The 7694-nt window shown below is 54.6% G+C and overlaps 1 protein-coding gene across 2 annotated transcripts in view; it reads left to right on the top strand.

Annotated features, from left to right (window-relative positions):
• Positions 1–6024: 6024 nt before the first annotated feature.
• Positions 6025–7694, top strand: part of PPM1A (protein phosphatase, Mg2+/Mn2+ dependent 1A) — a 32486-nt gene continuing 30816 nt past the window's right edge. The window contains exon 1 of one of the 2 annotated variants that reach the window (XM_040975488.1): positions 6025–6163. The gene's annotated coding sequence lies outside the window, so the exon portion shown is untranslated. The remainder of the gene's footprint in view (positions 6164–7694) is intronic. The other variant, XM_040975489.1, reaches the window with a different exon arrangement.

The following is a 7694-nucleotide window of genomic DNA, read 5'->3' as shown; positions in this document are numbered from 1 at the left end:
TCGTCTATCCTCATTCTCACAGGACATCCCAAGAGGAGGGCGTTTGTGGAGGATAAACGCAGGTGAAAATTCGAGTGACCTGTTTAAGGGGCTAGGTGGCAAAGCCAACATAAATCTGGTGGAGTGCTGGTAAATGTTTAACCATCAGCTCTGCAGACATGGCTGTCACACCTGTTAGTGTTTTCATTAAAAATAAGGGCACAATAACAAAGTGGGATACCAGAACTTGTCAGTGATGTGAGTGGCTTTGCTGCTGAGCTGGATGCATCGTTTCTAGAAAAAGAGAGAGATCTTGCATCCACTGGTCAGCACCCCAGATGGATGCAACGTTGCACACGAACTCCATCCAGATCTCCCACATGGAAGGCAGGAGCCCAGGCACTCGGGTTCTTCTGCTGCCTCTCCGGGTGCACTCTGGGGGAGCTGGGCTGGAAGTGGTGCAGTGGGAACCAGGATCAGCACTCTAATATGGGGTGCCACACAGCAAGCACTATGTCACAACACTGGACCCCAACCCGGATGCTCTTGTGAGATTTACCATGTAGCAGTTTGCCTTTTTTTTTTTTGTACAATATGCGTAAAACATATTCTCAAGTCTAGACAACCGGCAAAGCAGTAAAATAAGGCCCTGGTCAGTGGTGTTTGCTGATATTCGTCATGTGAATACTACTTAAGCATGGCCAATTCCAAGCGAAGTCACCGGATGTGAGCATCTGACACATTGTGCATAGAGAATTTCCATCATACAGACAAAATATGCGTCCACTACCCCAAAGGCACAAATAACAGTAAAATGTGTGAGGGTACTTCCAAAAGTCACGGAGAATGTAAGGAGAAGATATGCTCATTTGGACGCAAACATTTTGAAATTTGTGCAGTCTTTTTGCAATATGCACTTCCACTGACAGCCTTGTGTGCACGAATTTCAAAATGCTTTATAACCAAAATAAACATCTATTTCTATGAACTTTGCAAGTACCTTCAAATGACAATAATTGGAAAAGCGATGACATTTTTGTCATACTTCCTTTGCTGAATACTTACTAAGAGGCCTAGCAGTTACAGAATCTGTGGCACATGTCAAGGTTGGATTCCTGGCTTTGGCGGTTTTTCAGTTCCAGTGTCCCACAGGTGTGGACCTGGGAGTGGGCAGGGTTGCTTCAGGGAGTTGGGTTTCTGGGGAAGGAGTTTCCAGCTCCGGGCTTTGGCCCGGACCAGCCCTGGGCACTGCAGGAATTTGGAGCTTAAACTAGTAGTTGGAGGACATTCTGGTCTGCCACTCTCATTCTCAAATTACTATTTTTAATTTGAATTTTTAATTATTATAAATTGGTGTTATAATTTTAAATAATGGCTATACTTAATAAACAGTTGGTAAAAAATTTTTAAAGATTTATTATTTTTATTGGAAAGGCAGATTTATAGAGAGAAGGAGAGACAGAAAGATTATCCATCCTTTTTTTTTAGTTCATTCCCCTAGTGGCAGCGAAGGCCAGAGCTGAGCTGATCTGAAGCCAGGAGCCAGGAGCTTCTTCCTGGCTCCCATGTAGTTACAGGATCCCAAGGCTTTGGGCCACTCTCCACTTCCCATCCAGGCCACAAGCAGGGAGCCGGATGGGAAGTGGAGCAGCCAGGACATGAACCAGTGCCCAAATGGGATCCCGGTGCTTCCAAGGCAGAGGATAAGCCAACTGAGCCATTGCACCAGGCCTGCAAAATTTCTAATGATCTAGGGCCCAGTCCTCGTTTTGAGCACATGCCGGGATCCCATATGGGTGCTGGTTCTAATCTTGGAGGCCCCTGATTCCCATCCAGTTCCCTGCTTGTGACCTGGGAAAGCAGCTGAGGATGGCCAAAGCCTTGGGACCCTGCACCTGCTTGGGAGACCCAGAAGAGGCTACAGGCTCTACAGGGAGAGAGAGAGAAAGAGATCTTCTATCTGCTGGTTCATTCTCCACACCACTAGGCTGGGTTTAAACCAGAAGCCAGGAACTCATTCTGGGTGGCAGAGGCCCCAGTGAGCACCTGTGGCATCCGCTGCTTCTCTTGGCCAAGAGCACAGTTGGATCAGCAGTGCAGGGGCCACCCTGACCGCTACGAACACTCCTCTACGGGATGCAGATGCCCCAAGTGGCAGCTTGGCCTATAGCAACAGATACCCACCCTATGTTAGTCTTGGAACAGCTTTCTCTATCGTGAGAAAACCTAACTTTTCAAAGCTTAGAATTACTGTTTCCCTGTAAATTGTATATTGTTGGTTGTCTAACAGGTTGTAGAATGCTTTTCAGTTTCAACTTAGTTTTGATTTGTCAAAACTGCCTGCTTTTTGGGCTAGATCAATCAACTCACCAATTACTCCGTATGGGCTGTCCCTCTGAAATGACTTCCTAATTGTTAGACCAAGTGTCCCAATCACTACCTCACCTTGAATGCCTGTAAATATTCTGGCTGGTTTTACTGAGCTGCTCTGTGGCGTACTTCTCTTCCACCAAGTTCTTTTCTGCATCATGCCCTGTGCCCACACTGATCCCTCTGCCCAGGGAAGCTGCCCACCATTCTCTGCAGACTCCTCCACATCCTTTGGCTCAAATGCCACCTGCCTGAACAGGTCTGCCCTGAGCACCTGTGTTGTTACCTCCTCTACCTGTTTATTGCCTTCACAGCACTGATGACATTCTGAAAGGCCATGGTTCTTTGTTGACATCTTTGTCTACCTCATTTTAACATCAACTCCTTGTGGGGGATGGGCCAAGGGACCCTGTCTGTTGGCACCACTGTCTACCCTCAGTATCCAACACAATGCCTGGCGCACAGCTGCTTAACAGATCAACTTCTCTGATGCAACCCACAGTAGCGCTAAGGCTCTGCTCCCACCTTGAGCTGAAAACCTCCCCCTTTGCAGTTCCCCACATTTCCCCCAGGGCCCCAGTGGACTCAGCATACTGTCAAAGATGGCCGCCCCTGCTGCCCCACCCTACACGGCTGCCCCAGTGATGTCACAAACAACAGGGATTCTCTGACGCCTCTCATTCTGGAATTGTCCTTGGGAGAGCAGAGTTTTTCATAGCAGGATATCCGTAGGGGAAAGGGAGGCAGATTAGGGTGGGGGGGTAGCCCCCCACCCAACTTAAGTTAGTTTAGGCATAGCATCTTCTCAAATGATCAGGTCGATGAGAAAATGGGTGGTAGAAGCTGCACTTTGGGCTAAGATAAAGAAAAGGAGGACAGGAAAAATGAGGAGAAGTAGAAAAAGGGAGAGTAGAAGAGCACAGAATGGGAGCAGAAAGAGGAGGAAGGAGCGGAGAAGAAAGGGGAGAAGGAGCCAGCGGATGAAGAGGATCCTGGCGAGGAGGGCCCGTGAACAAGGTAGGGGACCAGGAGGAGGAGGATGGGTTGAAACTCTGGTGCTGTGCCTGGGCTCCTTGTGACATACTGGGATGGCTTGGGCAGAGGGATTTTCAGCTGGCCCCTGGGAGGTGCTGTTGAAGCTACATTTTGAGAGCAATGTGAGAAGTTTCTTCAGTGATAATGATGGAGGGAAAGGGGGGGTGGAGAGCGTTGCTAGGGGAAGGCTCAGCTTCCCTTCTAGGGCTGCCGTCCTCGCCCCAGGTCCCCGATTACAAGGATTATTAGCAAACATTTCTAAACCAGAGTTAAGATTTTAACATACCTATAAACATTCAGTCATGGGGAAAAAAAACAAACAAAAAACAAAAAAAATCCTGCGAAAATCCTGGATGTGGATTAGGGCTGCAGCAAAGTCCCTTGTGGTTCAAAAGAGAAAAACTCGTCTCTTTCCCGTGTTCTCCGTGCCACCCAATACTCAGCTTTATTCCCCCTTTAGAATCTCACTTAGTCACAGCAAAGGGAGATACAACCTCAAGCATTTTCAATCAGACAATATTAAGAATATTCTGGTTCCCCATTTTACAGTTACAGCCCATGTATTTTCTAGTTCTTAGCGAAATATCCTGATGCTATGTATTGAAGTAACAGCAGAAAGGGATAGCTTTACCCGCAGTCTGGCTTACACTGTGCGGGGCTCTGTAAAGATCTCTTGTGCGTTCAGTGTCTATTTTTCCACCTCTGCCACAACTGACCCAGATTCTGAGTGTAGACTACAGAGGGAAGGAAGGACAGGAGCGAACAGACAGGATCTTCGAGTTCTCCAGGGATTCACTCCCGCCTTACAAACAGGAGCATTTTTTTTTTCCTAAGGAATTCTCCAGCAGCTGCCCCAGGGGCTTCCCTGCTTCACAATGTTAATGAATCTACTAGCACGCTGCTCCTGCTGCTACTTGTCCAATCGGGCAGCGTTGCAAGGGTCTTTGATCTATTTATTTTTGGCACTTGTATGGCGAATTAGGAAACGTGTCCTCAGATGACACTGGGACCAAATGCACACTCGATTTTATTTTTACTTTACATACCTGGAAATGATCCATCCTCATTGTTAGGAACTCTCCACAGGCACTGGGTAGAGTGATTTGGGAGTTTCCTGAAGGTCTGTCGTCAGTCACTGCTCCAAAAGTGAAGCGACCAAACATTGTCAAAAAAAAAAAAAAAAAAAGTGGAGGTGGCTTTTGCGGCTGCAAAGGCAGCTTAGCGATTTTAGCTGTTTTTTTAAGGGTTAAGATAGCCCATTGGTTTCAGGAGACAAAGTGAGAGCAGAGTGCTCCAGAACTGGAAACCAGTCTCACCCCAAATTCACCTTCTCTGGCTAAAACTCAATCTGGCTGATAGTTTTGGTGTAAAGTATCCGCCTTGTACAAACGGCTTTTTTTTTTTTTTCTTTCCTAAACGCGTTTTTCAAAAACAGATGCTGCACTTGGGCCTGTTTCTGTGTCGGTGGGGGCGAGGCAGAGCCCAGAGCAGGTTCAGCCCGCGACAGGAGCGCGGCGCCCAGTCCCACGCACAGGGCTCTGCCGGCTTGGCCGCGGTCTAGCCAGCCAGACCTGCACGCGCAGTTTCCGTGCACCTGCGCTCAGCTCCAGCTCTCCACGGGAGGCGGGGCAGCTGCTGCTACCTGTCGGGTCACCCAGCCTCCGTGCCTCTGCCATTAGCCTCCCTGGAGGTGGTCCCCCTCCTCGCCCGGGACGTAACTCATGCCAATCCACGTATTGAGGAACCCCACGAACTGGAGGGAGACCCGCTGGGGTCTCCAGACAAGCGCCCTGGCCTGGGTGTGCGGCCCCGGGATGGAGCCTGCTGAGGCCGCAGGGGAACGATGGCGTCCGTCCCAAGGGCAGCCGGGGGAGCGAGGGGGGTGTGACACGGCCACTGCGCTGCGAGCCAGCCGCTCGCGTCCTGGGACAAGAGCCGGCCCGGGAGCGCACACCGCCCCGGGAGGCTCGGGCCGGCAGCCCTCTCTGCCCCGGCAGCCCTCCCGGCCCCGGAGATCTATCCACTCCGCGGCCTCGCGGCCTCCGCCCCGGCTTCGCGAAGCCCACAGCTTCCCCCGCCCTCCTCAGCCTCGGCGCCGCCGGCAGGACGCAGCGCGCGGCGGTGACGTCACCGCGCTCCCACTCGCTGCCGCCGCAGTGCCGGCCCTCCCGACATCCGGGTCCCTAGCAGCCGGACGGGCCGGCGCGCCGCAGCTGCGGGGGCCGCGGGGCCCGACGGGGCGGGGCGGGGCGCGGTGGGGCGGGGCCGGCCTGGGAGGCAGCGGCGGGGGGGGGCGGGGCAGGGCGGCCGTCGAGCGCGCGCGTGCGCGGGGCCGCGCTAGAGGCGGCGGCGGCGGCGCTGGGGACGGGCGCGCGCGCGCGCGGGAGCTGGCGAGCAGTGGTGTCGGCGCCCGGCCCGGCCCCGCGGCTTCGGGGGGTTCCGGCGGCGCTCGCAGCTCCGGGGGATTGTGGGGGGGACGGGCAGGGAGAACGGGTGGTCGGGGCGGGGGGGAGGGGGGACGCCAGGCAGGTGAGGGCGCGAAGGCGATGAGGCCTCGGCTCTTCCTCCTCCTCCTTCGGGACCCGCTCTCTGCCTCCCGCTCCAACGCCCGGATGATCTGAGCCGCGAGGGCGCCGAGAGCCGGGGGCCCGGACGCAGCCCGGCTCCTGCCCTGGTCGGCCGCCCGCCCGCCCGCCGCCGCGGGGACCCCCTCGTCGCCCCCTGCCCGCCGCCGCCGCCTCGGCCGACCGAGGGACCTGCCCGCCCGCGGCTGCTCCGGGTAAGCGCGGCGCTCGGGGCCGAGGGCGGGAGGGCGGCGGGTGGCGCGGGGCCTGCGCGGGCGGGCAGGCCTTGGGGCCTGTAAACAAGCCGGGCGTCTGCCCGGGCGCTCCCGGGAGGAGACGCGACAACTCCACCCCCCTGCCCGGCCGCCTCCTCCTCCTCCTCCTCCTCCTCCTCCTCCTCCTCCTCGCCCAGCCGCGGCCCGCAGCGGGTTAACGCCCGGCGGGGGCGCGACCCTCGGGCCGCGCTGGGCGGGTCGTGGGCCGGCCTGGCCCGAGGGAGCGGCCGCTGGGAACTTTTCTCCCCACCGGAGCCGGCCGGGAGGGGGGCTTGGCGGCTGCCCCCGGGGCCGCCCCTGTTGCCCTCCCGGCAGGCAGGCAGGCAGGCAGGCAGGCGGGGAAGCCTCCTCGGAGCTGGGCTGCACCCGGCCGGACACGCCGCATTCTGGAGAAGGAGCTGGTTGAACCGGAGGGGTGGGTGGGGGCGCGGGCTGAAGGCGAACCGGTCCATTCATTGATGAAGGCGTCGTGAAGTAACACCCCCAAACCCTCGGTTTCCCTGTCTTTTTAACCGTGTGAAATGTGGGTGAAAGTTCCTGGCGTTAGGGACCGGTGGAGATGTGCTGGTGGGTCTCTTCTGCTGGTAGATGTTTTTTAAAAACTTGCAGCCTGTGGAGAGCCCACCGCAGTTTTAGATACGTTTTGGAAATTTCTTCACCTGAGGTTTTTTTTTTGTTTTTTTTTGTTTTTTTTCGTTTGTCTTCTCAAGCACCGCGAAGGTCAAACCCGAGTTAGCCAAGCCCAGGCATCCGAGTGCCGCCCCCACCCGCCCCTCCACCAAGCTTGATTTCCCGCTCATTGGCAAAATGAGCGCATAGGTTGTAAGGAGTGATTGGAAGAGTATGGGAAGAGGAGTATACGTTTGGCAGAAGAAATGGGTTGGAAATTATTGAAGGAAGTCTGAACTTCAAAAACATTCTTAGGGGGGGAAAAAAAAAAAGATAGTCTTCCCAAACTCGAACGCTGGGATTTTTAGTTGCAAAGCACTTGGAAGAATCACGTAATTCGTTTCTTTCGAGATTGATTTGTCGAAAGGCTGAGTGATGGAGGGAGATGTTTTTGTCAGCTGGTTCACTCCCCAATGGCTGGGCCAGGCCAGAGCTGGGAGCCAGCAGCTCCGTAGAGGTGTCACTTGGGGAGAAGAGACCCAGGAACCCAGGCCGTCCGTGCCTGCCTTGGCAGGAAACTAGATTGGGAGCGGAGCAGCCAGGGCTCGGGCTGGTGGTGCTGGGATTCGGCTTGTTAACCGGGGGATGCGAGGCCATCCCCGGATCCGGCCCTCTCGGCTTCGCTCCGTTGCTAGCAGGCTGTGCAGCATAATTTCCTTCAGCTGAAACACTGCGCTTCCATACTCTCATCTTTTTTTTTTTCAAAGATTGTGTTTTTGTCAATGGCTTTGCAGGAATTTCAGACTGTAGTGACCATAATTGATGTAATGTTTTCTTTGTGGGTATATAATTCGAATGAAAA

This window comes from Ochotona curzoniae, unplaced genomic scaffold, assembly GCF_017591425.1.
Source record: "Ochotona curzoniae isolate NIBS_2020 unplaced genomic scaffold, NIBS_Ocur_1.0 contig_2688, whole genome shotgun sequence".
Taxonomy (NCBI): Eukaryota; Metazoa; Chordata; class Mammalia; order Lagomorpha; family Ochotonidae; genus Ochotona; species Ochotona curzoniae.
This window is presented reverse-complemented; position numbering and strand designations above follow the sequence as displayed.